At 51.1% G+C, this 14130-nt stretch overlaps 1 protein-coding gene across 1 annotated transcript in view; it reads left to right on the forward strand.

Annotated features, from left to right (window-relative positions):
- Window positions 1-4360: 4360 nt before the first annotated feature.
- SPSB1 (splA/ryanodine receptor domain and SOCS box containing 1) overlaps window positions 4361-14130 on the forward strand; it is a 38228-nt gene continuing 28458 nt past the window's right edge. The window contains exon 1 of the mRNA XM_082776746.1: window positions 4361-4509. The gene's annotated coding sequence lies outside the window, so the exon portion shown is untranslated. The remainder of the gene's footprint in view (window positions 4510-14130) is intronic.

The raw sequence follows: 14130 nt of genomic DNA on the forward strand, positions 1-14130 counted from the left end.
CACTTGTCACATCTGGTTTCCTCCGACCTCCCTGCTGCTGTTATCCCCCTTCACCACCCCACCTACCTTCCTTCTTTAAAGGATGGGGATTTCTGTTAGGGCAGGAAACCTTTGCACAAGCAAGTGTAAGACTGTGAGATAGCCTTCAGACAGAGAAGATCAAGCTGGCAGTGAGAGAAAATGCCCCTTTGGGGTCATCTGCCTCGCATCTCAAAATACCATGTCAGATCTTCTTGCTAGCAGCCAGGGGACATCCTCTCTTGCTGAGGATAAAGCTGCAGCATGGGCTGTCAAATCTGACTCCTTTCAGTGCCGAGATATGTTTCAAACAAGATTTCTTGGAAAGCCACCTTCTCTTTTGGTTTGTCCACAGGCTTTACGTGATGCTGGTGCTAACAGGCTGTACTTCCACAGTGATTCAGCGGAGTGGACACAGCAGCTTTGGGTAAACTAAAACTGGCTTCTATTTACAGGATGGGTCAATAAAGGATCCGCACAGCCATATGGCACTTGTAAACCTGCTGTTTTGCCAAGCTTCGATGTGGTTGCCTCGGTATGAACGGGAGATGAACTTAAGCAGCGTTAGCTGTGGAACAAAATACTCTGTTGCCATGGGTTTGTTCTCATGCGCTTGTGTCCATAATTGGAAGTCACATAAAGAAAAGAGGATAAGATAATCCTGAGCAAAGCAGCACTCACCGCCTTGGAAGTGACAAGATGATTGCTTCTCGTGGGAGAGGAGCTGCAGGCTCACCTGGAAGGGCAGCTTAGCTTTTCTCCCCTTGGTTTAACATTCCTCTCGGGAAAAGGGCCTAAATTGCTGCAATATTTCCTTTTCAGGCTTGCTCTGGTGTCTGGAAGAGGCTGCCTGCCGAGGCCCGGATGGGTTAATGGGTATTACAAAACCAGCCCGCGTCCCAGGAGATCTGTCTCCCATTCCTTAGGCTGTCACAGGTCCCCTGCCTGTGACCTTGGGCAAGTCGCCTCTCCGTTCGAAAACAATAATACTCCTCTACTAGCGAGGGATGTAATGTGCTCTTGGCAAGATAAGCGAGTGCATAATGCGCCACATTTTGTTTCTGAAGATATTTAAAGAAGTTTCACATGGAGTGCAGAGACATACTGTAATCTCAGAGTTGGAAAAAGCAATTGTCCGAGGGCACTGAAAGGCAGTGGACCAAGCAGAACGGGCCCGGCCCTGCCATGCCTGTCCCTGTTTGTTTGATACTGGCCTACGTGTTATGGGCAGCTTTAATAATCTAAGCCTTAGATGCCTTAGAAGACCTTGCTTTTCGCGCAACACAGATATTTTGCCCTTTGAAAGATTCTTGGACACCCAAAATAATTAGCTTTTTTTTTTTTTTTTTTTTTTTTTTTTTTTTTTTGACATTTCAAACACAAAACCCGCTGTCTGTGAGGAAGAGGTGGAGTGAAATCACATTGTGCCTTTTCCAGCTCATCTGATCCCAATCTTTTCCTGCAGAAGAAATGTATGACGGCTCATAGATCCTTCCTTCTTGTCCTGAGCAGCCCTGTATGGATTTAGCCGAACATAGTTGTTCCCACCTCAGCTGCTACGAGAAGCTGGCCCAAATTTTTGCTCCTGCAGGCCTCTTTCTCTCCACCCTGAACAGGGAAAGGTTAGGGGAGCCAACAGGAGGCTGAAGGAATCACGTCACACCTCATGCTTTTCTCCTCGCTCTCTGCTTTTCCTGCTGCCTTGGCAGGGGCCTAACCTTTCGTACCTCGCTTTCACCATTTGGGCCTCGAGCAAGCGATACGCGCGGTGCTGTGGCGGAGTCAGCGCAGCAGCTGAATTCACAGGCAGACTACAGCCTGCTGAGTTTCCTGTACGGTTCTCAGACCTCATTAACATCTTTCTTGGACCCAGCGATGACATGTCTGTGCTGCTGCAGAAGGTGCTCATGCTGTGCTGACCATTTAATACGCCCTGGGGAGCTGCGGTGAGGCGGGCCAAGGAGAACCTGCTTTCAGAGTCACCATGAGCAAAATCTTGGGCTCCCATCAAGACCCTGGCCTCAGCCTTTGCTCTGTTATCCCCTGCAGCATAGCAGATGTGCAGGAAAGGTCTTGGGACAAGAGGAAATTCCCCCATCCACATGTCTTGGCATCAAGAGTTACTGTCAGCCGGCTAATTAGCAACTGCCTTCCTAGATGACGAATCCACCTTAGCCTTTGCCCCACTTCCACCAGTCAGGTTCTCACGTTACAGCAGCCTCCCACCTTGGCAGTAAGGAAACAAAGCCTTCAAAGTAGGTGTACTTTAGTAGGTGTAGTAGATTGATTTACCGTAGGGGAGAACCTGGCCCACATAGCTCTGATTCTGAGGAGCTTTGGAGTTTCCCTAGACAACGCTCCAGGTTGTCGTGCTCTCCATTTTATGCCTAGGTGATACGTTCCTCTAATATCTTTGGCACAGCCAGAGGAGACAGGAGAAGCTTCTAAACAGTGGAGATAACCGGGAAAACTCTCCACAGGCAGGGATGGATGCACACAGAAAGCTGCAGGTGTGCCCACAGAAAGCACCAGAGCCAGTTTTCAGCACCAAAATCCTTCCTCTGCGCACTCCAAGAAATATTTACAGGGTCTGCGGTGAGTACAGTCCAACTGCCAGAGATCAGGACAGTAACCTGCAGGAAAAGGGGGAGATTTGCACAATACACTTGCGGGATCATTGCTCGGTAAATTCTTCTGAAGTTACTGGGGAAAATTGACTCAGATGGCAGCAGGTCTAGGTCAAAGCAAAACAGTTTTGAAAAAGCTACTGAAACACCTATCTATTTACCAGGAAACTTCTCCCATTTCTATCTTGCCGAGTGTGAAAGGACCTATTTGTGCTGTATCTACCAGCTCCCTGGTGTTTCTGGTCAGCTGGAGTAATAAATTTAATGCAATGTGAATGTGTTATTTAATGAACCACAATAGCTGGCACAGAGTGACAATCCCCCAAGGAGTTCAAAATATGCTTAACAAATTAGTGCCTCCGTCCTGCAACGACACGAATGCACACATGAACTACTGCCCCTGCATGCATCGCCCCACGGAGCACAACGGGATTATTTCCTTGCATTGGCAGGGGTGCTTTTGACTGCATGGCCAGAAAGGGGTGAGGAGGGGGTTGTTAGCAAGCCACCACACCTCGGCCTTGGCATTGCAAGGTCCTAGGGAAGATGCAGGCTTCTTTCTCCTGACAGCTCGGTGGGTTCAGCACCCTTCCGACCCCATTACAGGTCACTGAATCCCCTGCTGTGAGCACCTCGCTGAATAAGGAAGCCAGCAGTGGGTAGCGTACAGTCCCTGGGGCCATGCAATTTCATCTCCACCCATCTGCAGCTACTCTATCTCTTCCTTGTAAGCACTGCTCTTATGTTGCAAGTTGTGCATCGATGCATGGCCCCCGAGATGTGGCAAAAAGCCTGAAGCCTCCCCAGAGATCCAGCACCTCTGCACACCTGGGAATCGCCTTCCTCACCGCTCACCTCCTGCAGCCCCTAAGAAGGAGCACAGCAAGGGGAAGAGCGGCTCAGTATCCTAATTAGAAGGTAGGTAAGGAGGACACATTTATGGTTAAACCTTGAATTAAGGCCGGGTGCTGCAGAGGGGCTACAGCAGAGATGAAAGCAAAGCCCTCTGGAAGCAGGGACATACAAAGGCGGACGCACAAATGAATCCCACTCCCCTTTTCAGGTGTGTCCCAAGACCAGTAATGATGAGAAGTGGTCAAGGCCCGTTGCTCATGTCCAATCCCCCAGACGATAACCTTGGTGTCTGGCAGGGGCACTCGGTGTGTCTGGGCTCGGATGCCACGGTACCACCCCTAAAATCATTCATGCCATTTCCTTCAGCTCTTGGGTGGTCCTCGGAGCCCTCGCCTGATTTGCACCAGTGCGTGCTGCAAGCTGTGTTGCTACACCCTCGTTTTGTCTGGGAATACCAAAAATGAATCATCTCAGAGGGACATCGCTGACTCAAGATTTGTCCCCAAAACCCGCTTTGCGCACCAAGCCTCCAAGGCACAGAGTCAGCGGGGCTGTACTTCCTCGCTTTACTACGGTACACAAATCGACCCGTGTTTAAAAAAACACCTCAGACACGCGTTGATCGGAGCCTTTGCAATGCAAATATCCCAACTCGGCCTCAACCGAGGGCCGAGCCCCCCTCAGGGAGCCGCCGCTCCCCTCCCTGCCCGCCGAGGGGCCGCCGCCTCGCCTCGCCCAGGCCCGGGGACGGGGGGGGGGCGCCTGACGGGCTCGCAGCCGACCGGAGCCGGGCCCCAAACGGAGCCCGGGGGCCGGTCCCGGGGGCCGGGGCGGTGTCGGGGCGGATCGGGGCGGTCTCCGGGCGTTATTTGTGCCATGTGACGGCGGGAGGAGCCGCGGCTGCAGCCTGCCCGCAGCCCGCCCAGCCACGGGCGCTGCGCGGCGCGGCCCCGGGAGCAGGCTCCGGCGGGACCCGGCGCGGCCGCTGCCATGGGGCGGCCCCAGGACGGTAGGAACCGGAGGGGGGGACGGTGGCTGTGGTGTTTTTTTTTTCCTTTGGGGTGGCGGCTACCGAGCTGCTGAGGCCTCTCCCTTGCTTCCTTCCCTTCCCCATCCCTCGCAGCGGGGCGCTGCTCCTCGGTCAGCGCGGGCTGCGTGGAGCCGGTGCCAGCTTCCCGAAAGATAAATTAATATATATATATATTTTTTTAAAAAGCAAACGCTGGGCTCAAACCCGGCTTGCTGAGCCGGGGGTGGAGGTGCTGAGCCAGACTCAGCTGGGTGAGGAGGTCGGGTTGTTCGCTCGGTGCTTGCGGGGCTGCTTTGGTGGTCTCCGGAGCAGGGGCCTGATGGATATCGGGCTTTTTTCCTACACAAACCCCTTGGTGATGTGATGGGAGCTCGGGTAATCCTCTATTTGAAGTGCCTGGTGTTGCTGGAAGAACAACAGGAGCGTGCTGCCTGCTGCTGCTGCTACAGGATGGATGCAGGCAGCCGGGCTGGTGAGCGGCTGTGGCCATACCCGAGCAGAAACCTGTGAAGCGAGCCATTGCTCGAGATAAGGAAGTTTACAAAATGATTATAAAGATGGAAGTTTGCTGCCTTGGAGATAGATTGGCTTTTCTTTTCCTGATAGCGATGCAGGAAGAGTTTATGACCCTTTTGTCCCAGGAGCAACCCTTCCCCAGCTGGAGAGCTGGATGGGGTCAAAGTACCGATCTCAGCCCAGGAGGGAGGCAATTTCTGCGGTGAGTTGATAGGGAAGCTGCTGGGAGCGTGGTGGGGCTGTGCTACTGTTTACCAAGCGAGTGGCAGCCCTGAGAGGCACTTCAGTGGCTTCTGGAGGAGCCCTCCCCGGCCAACCCGCTGCTGGTGCGCCCGTCTCCTCCCTGCTCCGTCAGTGTGCCTGGCCTCCAGCCCTGTCATGGCTCTGGGGCGTTGTGATGATGGTTTCGTAAAGCCGTAATTTATTCTCCCCCCCTCCTAGTTGTGCTGAAGACAAGGGATGAACTTGAGCAGTGTATTCCTCTGGGGGGCATTGTGTTGTTGCAGTGCAGCAGCAGCAGGCTTTTGCAGCCGCTCGCGGAGGTTACTGGATCGCGCTGTAATGGGACTGAAGTTTGTTTGTAAACTTACGTTAGAGATGTGGTTTTGTGTTCCAGGAACTGGCTAGCTGAGATGTGCTGTGTCTGTGTGGAGCCGGATCGCTGCAGCTGGGTCCGGGATGTGGAAAATGTGCTCTGCTTGCTGCTCTCTTGTCTCACCCTGGCCTCCTGCGTTTCCTTTCCTCAAAGTGAAAGCAGCCTGCAAGGGCTGCTTGTCTCCTCAAATCCCTCTTTTGAGGGGTAATTAAATTCATGAAGTCACCTGAACTACGAATCTGTAGATAGTGAGCCAGTCTGCATGCTGTGCCAATCTTTGTGATTTGAGTGCAGACTGCTGACGGTTAGTCTTCACATTTCAGTGTTTCTGAAGATCATATGATGTGGAAGAGAGCATGCCCTGTGGCTGAGGTTTGTCTCAGTCAGAGATTTTGTGCCCAGTGCCACTGAACACACTGGAGCTGGTCCCTGATAGCCAGAACAGGCTGGCTGGCTCTGATACACCAGTGTGAGGTTGTATTTACGGTTTCGGGCTGAAGTGTACATGTACTGACTCAGTCTGGAGTCAGGGCTTGTGCTGACAAGGGGAGTGAGGATTGACTGTGTTGGCAGGGAGCATCAATGAGATGACCTCAGCTGGGATGTTCAGTGATCCTCCCCTAGCACAGCTTATCTCCCTGTCCTATGCGGGGAGGCTTCTGTTAACTAGTGGAGTGATGGTAGCATTATAGCAGTAGAAAAACAGCTTATAGAGCTGCGTGGATGATACCGATGAGGTCTGTTTTAGTATGAGTTGCTTGAACCTTGATCGTGCTGAAGGCTGGCGTATGTGGCTGGCTGTGAAACCTGCTGCCCCGCTCCTCTGCGTTTGCAGGCATGTGACACGAGCTAGCAAACTGATCTGCTAGCACAAGATAGGAGTTAGACATCAGCTGCTTCCAGGCAAAGCTGCGTAATGACTGCAGAATAAAAGTGAGTAAGTGTCTGAGAACCAGGGTTACCAACCTGTGGTCGCTGGACCGCTTTGCTGGTGGTCACCATCGATTGGGTTGATGTCAAGGTGTTGACTCACTTCCAGTTACTACACAGTTCTGAGCAACGAAGACCTTCCCTTGAGTTACTCTTCCATGTGAGTAATTGCTGCAGCTGCCTCTGTTTCAATAAATAACTGCTGGGGTGGAGGGGAGGGGAGCGCAGTTGTCCTTGGCAGAGATGGGGTATGTGTTACAGGAGATGGCCAAACACTTGGTGAACTGCAAGTCTGAGGAAAGCCTAGCTTCAAAGTTCTGGTTTCCAAGCTCACGGGTGCAGGCTGGGGAGACCACAGCTAACAGGCTTTCTTCATGGACTGCTAAAGCAGTGTCACTTTTTTTTTTTTTTTTTTTTTTTTTTTTTTTTTTTTTTTTAAGGAAAAAGGGAAAGTGGTTGTTCATGGATTCACTAGCAGCTCTGCACCACTTGACCCTTTTAGGTTTGGGAGCTCCTGAGCTACAGTAAGTCGGCCTGTTGGGTTAATCAGGAATCTTTCTTCCCCCGATCATGTTTATGGGTGAAGCAGGGTCATCCAGCAGTCTTGTTGGGCAGCTGAGTATGGTAGGAGACTGAAGGAAATTGGCTCTTGTGAATTTCCCTCCCAAGGGATGCTCTTGTGAGGGGAATTAGTGAGCTGTAAAACTTCAGAATACTGCATTAAAGCTCAAAACAGAACAGGAAAAAAAAAAAAGCTTTGGGGCTTGCTTTTTTTAAAAACAGAGCAAACCCCTGTCAGGTCCAGATGAGAGGTGCAGCAGTGATCTTTAGAGCTCCAGTCTGTTGTAGTGCTGTTTTGGGCCAAAAAAGAACACCTGTTTCTGGCTTATGGGTAAAGGGTGGCTTTTAGCAGTTGAGCTTGTTGATTTGTTCCCGGCACTCCCAGGCTGGGAGCTATTGACTTTCTGTTTAGTAAATGCACATACCTGTCTAGTGCTGCGGACTGTTTATTGTGGCTCAGGGGAAAAAGTGTTGTAACATTTGGGAGGCAACAGAACTGCCTGGTATTGCTGCAGCATCCAAGAAAAAGCTTTAAAAACAAGCATAAATATTGAGACATCTGAAATTACCTCTGACTCAAGCTGTTCAGGGTATTGACAGCTGTGCGTGTCTGCCTAGGCACGCCTTTTTCTTAGATTAGGGGATCAAAGGGGGTGTGGATCAACCCTAAACCAAGCGGAGTCTGCTCCTCTTCAGTCACCCACTGAACGTAGTCCTTGTTCACGTGGATGCTCAAACATGAGGTCCTAATGGCTTGCAGATCTTCTTGCAGAACTAAAACTTGCACACATCGTGTCCAGAGGCAGGGGAGATGCTGGCTGCTTTGCCCAGGCTGCAGCTGATAGTTTCAGAGCTCTTCTGACTTCCACTTTGGCAACTGCCAGACTTTGCGTAGGGAAGTGTGAGAAGTGCCTGGCTGGGATGGGTTTGTGCTGTCTGCTCAGCGTGCTGTTGATTTATTTGACCTCTTGATACACAAGTGCTGTGTTTTGGGTGAGATTGAGGAATGGGAATAGCTTTAAAAAAAGCTGAGATGAAGCCAGCTAAGGGTTCTTGCTTACTTCCCTGTAAGTATAAATCTTCCCTTCTTGCTGGTCTGGGGATATGGGTATGAGCCATCCACATCCACAGTTTCTGAGCTTCACAAAACAGTATTTGAAGTGGATAAAGTACCTCAGCTGTGAAAAGACAGTTAGTGATACGGCTTTTGAGCTAGTTCAGAGTTGATCTAACATCTTAAAGTCTAATATTTCCTTTCTGCAGCCACTTGTGTTACTGCTAGGAAAAATCCCCTCCATGCTCTGGGGTCTGCTCTTGCCTGCAGGCCTGTGCCTGTAAGGAGTGTGGGTTCTGGAAACGGGGTCAGCCACCCAGCAAAAACCCTTCCAGTCCAGCAGAGCGAGGGGAAGCTCAGGGATGCTTGTGGTGCTGTGTGATGGAGATGTAGCCCTGTTACATACACATGGCTTTGCACCTGGGAGGAGTGTAAGCCAGGCTGTCTGAAGGCTACATGTTGTATGTCTGCTGCTGCTTTTCTTCTTCTCATAGCTGGGAGGTCAAGAGCACTGCTCCCTGCTCTGGTCCTACCCTCCCACCAAAGGACAGGCTGCAGCACTGAGCTTCTGCTGTGTCCCTGCAGAAACAGCTTCACGTAAGTGTCACAGGGAAGATGTTTGAGAGCACGCAGGTGGGTGTCTGTCAGCCTTGCTGTTTCACTGACCTTGTTCTGTCCAAGCTGTCTTTCCTGACAAACTTGCAGCGCTGTAGTAAACACTGATGCATGTGTTGGTTAGGTGTTTGCTTAGCAATTCTTTCCTGGCTCAGTTAAAGGCATTGATGTTCTTGGTGGCAGTGACACCTTGCTGCTGGTCAGTGACTGGAATAACTGACTGAGTGCTGATGTGCCAACGAGTCCCTGTGTGCCTTACAGGCAAGGCCTGACTTCCCTCCCTTGCAGTCAGTCCAGCTGGATGCCACTTTTCCTTCTTAAAATATGAAGGCTTCTTCATGTCAACCAAAGCCATCTGTTGCAGGCAGAGCTTTGATCCCGGAGAGGCTCAGGAGTGACTGGTGCTCTGGAGCTGCCCGTCTGGAAACAGCGTGTGGCTGAGGCATGTTTTTGTACTGGGACCGTGGTTTAAATTTTAATTCTGGGTGTTAATCGAGTATGGGAGCTACTTTCTTTGGCAGCTGTGAGTGCCACAAGCTGCCTCAACTCTTCGTGTAGCATTTCAGGGGTGGAAATGCAGGCAGACTCTCCCTGATAAGATAAATGTGGTGTGAGCTGGATGCTGCTGTGGTGTCCACCCCACTTGGGGGGTGAACAAGGATCCTGCAGGACATCAGCCGAGCTGGATAACGTCCTGCTCTTGATCTACAACTGAGTAAAACCATCCTAGTGCAGGCAGCCTTTGCAGATACCCCTTCTTTGGGCAGAGTATGGCGAGAAGAGCAGTTTCTTTTAATTCTTTGTGCTCTGGGCACGGACCACTGGCACCAGCAGATGCAGCTGCAGGCTGGTGAGCTGGCTCTGGGTGCTGCTCCATGACTGCTGGGGACAGCCCTCGGTTGCGTGCTGCCATGCCTGGGATCCAGAGCTTCCCAGCTGGTGCTCGTAGCGCTCTGTCAGGGTTACATGTGCCCCAGGGAGTGTGGTTTAGAGGGATGAGCACAGGGCTGCGAGCCAGGGACAGCTGTGGGCTAATCCCTTCTATACATCTGGCTTGATGTGTGGCCTCGCTTCAGTCACTGAATGTTTTGCTCAAGGGTTCTTCTAGAAAGGCAGAAAAAGTAACATTTGTCTTATATGCTTACCTTTGGCAGGGATGGATGCTAATCCCAGGTTTTGTTTCATGGTCTCTACCCCGTGGCTTACACAAGCAGTTGGCATTGGGTGGAATTACGATGCTGGGATGGGAAATGTCCTCCCTACCCACAGGTAGAAGTGCCCCGGCTGGGAGCAGGGTGCTCAACATGCCGCAGGCTTTCTGTTCATCCCCTGATGATGGGGCCTTATTTCTCTTCTGTTTTTCTGCCCTGTGTTTAAGCAGGGCTGAACTTCAGCTTTAAGGAAGATTTTTGGATGAACATCTGACCTTACTAGAACAGTCACCTGTCCTTGCCTTACCTCTTCTTAACCCTGGAGTCTCTTTCACTAATGCTTGTCTACTTCTGGCTCTGCTGGTTTTTCTCTGCTAGGAAATGTGAAGACAGACTTCGAACCGGAGCAGCGCTGCTACTGGATAGCAGTAAAGCTTTTAACCTGCGAAACTTCCCCTGGGAGCTGGAAGCTTTTTACCCTTACGGAAAGGAAAACACACAAACATCTGCCTGATTTCAGAGAGCAACAACTCCTGACATGAGAGTTTTGGGGCGGAAGGTGGTAATGTCTGAATGTGGGGTTACCAAACATGGGCTTTTTCTTTTAGCCTGGGAGGGGAATTTGATGAAGCTTGTAAGTTGGAGCAGCTGTGTAGATGTTCGTTTCAAACTGCTTTCTTTGGATAGCTGGTATGTTATCATGTCAGGAATCTGTCCCGAGGAGATCCCGGATGGGGCCTTGACACCATAAATGTACAAAGGCACTCGGTTGCACAAAAACTACAGAAACAACTCTAGTTCTAAAGAACGTGAGCCACTGATGGTAAACAGCCAAGAAAAGCAAGCAAGGGCTAAGGCCAAGCTGTTCTCTACATGAGAAGGCTGCATCGGTCTCAGATGTTTAGAAATCCTTAGTTTAAGCTTTTGGCAACTTCGCCGTGGAGAACTTCTGGTTTGAATGGCCTGTTGGAAGTTAAACTCTACATTAAGCAGAGATGTGAAAAATGCCTGGATTCCAGCTATGGTGTCCTGAGGCTTGAAGGATGTTCTGGAGTTTGCCCAAGTGCAGTTCTTTCCTAGACACCCTAATTCATTGTCATGTTGTGCTTCAGGAGCCCCAGGTCGGTAGGGATGTAGCCTGGGGAGCTGTGCTGCAGGGAAAGAAGCAAAACTTCTTTGTGAAGGTAATAATAACCCTTAAAATGCTTCCAGTCTTGGTCCATGCATGGAGGAATCTGGACACCGGGTATGTGGTATGGAGGGGCTGGCGCTGTGCTGTCAGCAGTTCTGCCTGGGGCTGTCTTTGGCCAATTTTCCATGGCTATTTAAAGACTAAACAGCTCATCTTATCGAACCTGGGTGGCAAGGGAGGGATTGCTTTGTCCCGTTCCAATCCTGGGGCGCTGCTGGGTTCGGGACCTGAAGTTTCAGGTGGGGCCCACGTCAATAATTCCCTACAACATCAGCTGAACTTTGACAGTTAGCACCGATGCACTAATTCTGTAGCTGCTCGACACTTCCTAGAAGAAACCTGTTGCTATTTCAGCTGAAAAGAGATTTGGGGTCCGTATGAATCCAGAAAGCACCTGGTTCGTCAATGTAAGGCTTGCTTTTACGGGCAGGGAGTAGAGCTGTGTGTTCTGGGGTTACGTGATGGCAGGAGCTGCTGCAGGTTGATGTGTGCTGTTCCTACCCTTGCTGTCACAGCTCCATGGTCATGACTTGAGGGCTTGGCTTCCTCTCCTCGTGTCCCACACAGCCTCACTGCTAACGGGCTGGGGTTTTCCATGCGGCGTGTTGTGCACTTCCAGCTGGAACAAGATGGAGCTGGGGGGTGGGAGTGAATCAACCTAATGAATGTTTCTTTTCTGTGAGCCAGCGCCTTGCTTTCCTCCCTACTACATAGCAGCTTTCTTGGAGTGCCGTGTCCCTCTTGCAACAAGGCTCAGACAGACATTTCTAAGTGGTTTCAGCCTCAGACTTGGCTCTGGGATTGATTCAGGCACATGCATCTCTTAGATCTTGCTAGCACAGCTTAGCTTGCAGCCGAGGAGGAAAAGGGCAGAAGGGCTGCACACATGGCACTGATTCCAGCAGGATATTGCTGTAAGGTTAGGTATGTGGCACGCTGTCTTGCCAGCGTTCAGCTGCTGCTTGCATTTGTACGAGTTAAAAAGGGGGCTGCTAATCTGATGGGTAGTGGCTGTGAGCGTGGGTAGTGGTGAAAAGCCAGGGGAGCAGAAGCAGGGCAAAGTGATGTGCTACCAGTTGTCCGGGCTGTGGGCCTGACTTGCTGTATTTTGGTGTTTGGGAAGAGAAAAGGGGCAAAGTTTGTATCTTATGGTTATTAATGTGAGCTTGCTTTTGCGGCTGAGGATCATCCTGGAATTTGGAGACACTGCCCTCGGTTTATCAGCTTCCAGATGCGCTGGAGGAGCAGCGTGCTGCTGAGTAGTTAAACTTTCTGACCTGTTTGCAAGAAGCAGACATCAGAGGAACGGAGCTCCCCTGGAAGGTTGATTCTGCAAATTTCCACAGCTCAATCTCTCCTGTCTTATTGAGGTACTGGGGTTCCTCACGTGCTTCTGGTCCCCTGGGGGTCAGGAGATGGAAGGTGTTGCCTTGCACTGAGACTTGTGGAGGGGCAGGTCGCATGTGCCCACATGGGCCTGGATCTGCACTTCTGGCATGAATCACATCAAAACTCCAGGCTCGATAGCTGAGTGATCAGGCTGCTGCCCAGCTTGTGGACCCTGAACTGGATCTGCAAGAGGCACAGCTCTGTGTCAACACGTTAAATGGGAGGGGACACCTGACTGGAGTGAACCTGGAAGGGGCTGTAACCCACATCCCCAGGCAGGCTGGGGTTGTGCAACTCCCTTCGTGCTTGCTTCACAGCCAGGGCAGCGCTGCTCCATGGGGGGAGGCTTGCCAAGGGTGCTGTGCCTCTCCTGGGTGGCAGAGAGGCCCAGATGTTTACCTGGGAGGATTTCCAGTGAATCTGCAGGGTTTGGGAGCTTGTTGGTCTCCAAAGAGAATTTTGCTGCTAGGTGTACTTGTGTACTCACTTGGTGCTTTCTAGAAGGGCTTTCTGCTCTTTAGGAATTGATTTAGTGGTGACTCGTGGTGTACTTTCAGCCTTTGCCCTTTGCTGTAGGGATGCAGTTGTCAGCATTCAGTGTTTTCTTCTCAGCCATTTGGCTGGGTAGAACAGCTCAGCTTGCTGCCGTGGGCACTATCATATGGCAGCGTGCTACCAGTGGGGGTAAACAGAGTTTGTTGACTGGTGGGATGTGTGCAATGCCCCTCGACTAAACTTAGTAGGTAGAAACACGTTTGGGCTTTGTGCTGGGGGTGGCGTGGCTTCTGGCATGCATTTAGGAACGTGCAAGAGCAGAGCGTGTGGCTCCAGCTCAGCTGAACTGTGTTTTTGTGGGATAAGTGCTCCAGCACTTCTGCGAAATGGGAGCAGGATGACTGGCAATGGTTTCGCTATTGCTGGGAAGAAACGGAGTTGAAAGGCTCTTAGTTTTAAGTGGGAGTGGGAAGAGCCTTCCTGATGCAGGTAAGACCTCAGGGGGCACTGGAAGTGCTGTAGACCATCTATTAAGACAGATGGCAAATCCCCCTGGTGTGGTTGAGGTAGGAGAGTTGCTGTCAATCTAACAGTCATTAAGGTGAGCAGGAAGGGTAGTTCAGTACCTTAGTACATGTTGGGAGCAATGCACTTACATGTTACCAGCATTAGGTTCTCTTCAGACCTTCACAAAAAAAAAAAAAAGCCAGTCCCTGGTCTGGATTGCTCTCGAAAGAGCTCTTGGCCTCATGGCGATCCTTGTTCCAAGGTGTCAAACAGCACAGCAGGAGGCCCACCAGTGGCTTTGCTGAGACAGCTTTTATGCTAACGGAGCTTTCCATACCCTTTTCCTCTCATTTTAGCATATCTCAGCCACCCACAAAGCAAAATGGAGATCCTGTCTGACCCATGGCTGTGCTGCTGAATGGGCATCGAGTGGAAGTTGTCATTGTCACCGAGGGGACAAAGCAAGTGGCCCAGCAGGTGGCAGTGGTGAAGGAGGTGGCTTTGCAGGTGGCTGAGTGTTTCCCTTTTTGTCTGTGAGTCTTACAGAGCAGCTGGGCAGGCTAATTAGTACATGCCTGCATGCATTTAGCCAGGG

Source organism: Aythya marila (assembly GCF_965140915.1).
Source record: "Aythya marila genome assembly, chromosome: 21".
NCBI lineage: Eukaryota > Metazoa > Chordata > Aves > Anseriformes > Anatidae > Aythya > Aythya marila.